The following is a 2,500-nucleotide window of genomic DNA, read 5'->3' as shown; positions in this document are numbered from 1 at the left end:
GGTCTATTTAATAGACTAAAATCACTAGGCTTCGCCTCATGGTGTAAACACCGATAAAACATTCCTGCTTGTGTAATAAACAGTACTTAACCACCTATTCTCCTGGGAATTCTGACGTCCTTATTTAATATCCAAACCTGTCTTAATGTGGTTGAACCCGACTTTGCCGTGAAGTTTTACAAAAAAGAGCTTTCATTATTTTTCAGAATGCTCGCATTCGTAGGGCATATATCAACGGATTGACCATAGAATTGACAAAGTATAACGCTGTAAGTGCTTCCAATACGTTACGCCCCACGACTTTTTCAGGGCATTTGTTTCCGCACTCAAAGGCCCACCAAATGGTGATTGGTAGAATGGCTAGCACAGATGCAGCCGTCATTATGAACAAAGTGAGAGACAGTTTTGTTTCTGAAGAAATGGCACTGAAATGATGGTGTTGAGTTTTCCCTTTGTTGACATTCACCGCAATGTCAACATAACAGATAATTAGGATGATGGCGATGATGAAAATGACACAAACATGTGCACACATTGGCAAGAGTATTTCGAGAGAGAGGTCAAAAATATTAATCGTGCATGCAATTAACAAGGCGACAAACCAGCTGCTGGCAACGACTTTACAATAAAAACGTCCTCCAGTTAAACAGTGTCGAAAGGGAAATAGTGTTGCGTGTAACCTATCTAACGCAACCAAAGATAGGTTAACCAGCGTAGCGAGAGAAAAGAGATACTGGGAGAGCTTAACGGTATGTTCCAGGATGGGTGGGTTTTCCCCCGGCTCCACAAACGAAGTTAAAGGTATTGACACTCCTCCAACCAGTAAATCAGCCACAGTCAGGTTAATTACAAGGTACATAGTGCGCTTGCGTAAATGACGATTTCCTGCAAAGGCGATCAGGGTGAAGGAGTTGAGGATAAATATCACAGCAGATTCACACATGTATATTATCTTCCAGGTCAGGCCCGTCTCCTCGAGACTCTCACACATATTTCCAATTTCATCCATGGCTGAAGCGTCGGGGGAAAGAATAGACTCCTAACTTTTCAGCCTGAAGAGCAAAAACAAAAACAAAAACAACAACAACATACACCTTACACTACGTGGGCCCATGCTCATGCTTACACTACGTGCTTACATGGTTCATTTGGGCCCATGCTTACACTACGTGCTCACATGGTTCATATGGGATTGAAATCTAGCACTTCACATTACACTCTATTCAGTTAACTCTGTTTAAAATAAAAGTGCTACACGGCCAACGTTTGTATAAACGTAACCTTTCCTTGTACTTGGACATGTTCATTGCCGTGACTTTAACATCTTCACTTCCCATGTGAGCGTTAGTCCTACAGATGGAAATGGGCCCACACAAGGACAGAGAAAAACTCTGACCAGGGTGGGAATTGACTTTAACATCTTCACTTCCCACGGCCTGCTCCCGTCTGACCTTGTAGCTCAGTCGGTTAGGGGGCGGAGATCTAACCCGAAGGTCGTGGGTTCAATTCCCACCCTGGTCAGAGTTTTTCTCTGTCCTTGTGTGGGCCCATTTCCATCTGTAGGGCTAACGCTCACATGGTTCATATGGGATTGAAATCTAGCACTTCACATTACACTCTATTCAGTTAACTCTGTTTAAAATATAAGTGCTACACGGCCAACGTTTGTATAAACGTAACTTGAAAATGAATAACTAACAGACCAAATAACTACCCACAAACAAAATGATTCCAATCAACGGAACCCAGTTGGTCAGAAGTGACTGATATTTTTCTAATCACCTCACAGTTTGTAGAGCAAAACGCACCAGTCCATGTGTTGTATATGTTGTCGGTCAAATCCGATCTCAGGTTGAATCTACCTACTAGGTTGAATATGCACTCCGATTACTTGGTTTAAAGCAGCTATAAACCCCCAAAAAGGACTTAAAACACCTATACCTACCTTCCCTCTAGCTCTGCCTTACGCATCTCAACACATCTTCTTAATGTTTCGTATCATCTTATCGGTTTCTGTGTATTATTTAGTCTCAACATCACAACAAAATAAGGGAACCTTTAACAATTCAATTGATATTCATGTATAATAACAAAAACGTGACTAGTTACTGACCCTGATTCTTCTCTAGGCTTAATTTAGGCTCCATTTTTTTTTCCTGAAACGGATTTTGACCGGCAACAAATATAGTACTAACAAAATAAATAACGATTTTCTGGCTCACCTATAGCTGCGAAACCTTTTCTGGTGTCTTTGTGACGTAGTGGCGTCAATGTTGTTTTCCGTGAAGACAACATGTAACGTCATGATTATCGCTATGAGCCTGAATGCGACAGGTGTTTTGGAGTACTTCGCTAAAAAATACCAACTTGACAGAAGCTTGCGGGCGATAAAAGCTATGACCAAATAAACTAAAACCTTTTTCGTTTGCTATATAGCGCGTTTTGACGTTTTCAACGATATAGATCCAATATTTTTCACATTACAGACAAATGCATATAA

Source organism: Montipora capricornis, chromosome 10 (genome assembly GCF_036669925.1).
Source record: "Montipora capricornis isolate CH-2021 chromosome 10, ASM3666992v2, whole genome shotgun sequence".
Taxonomy (NCBI): domain Eukaryota; kingdom Metazoa; phylum Cnidaria; class Anthozoa; order Scleractinia; family Acroporidae; genus Montipora; species Montipora capricornis.
The sequence above is the reverse complement of the archived record's forward strand: the minus strand, read 5'-3'. Positions refer to the sequence as shown.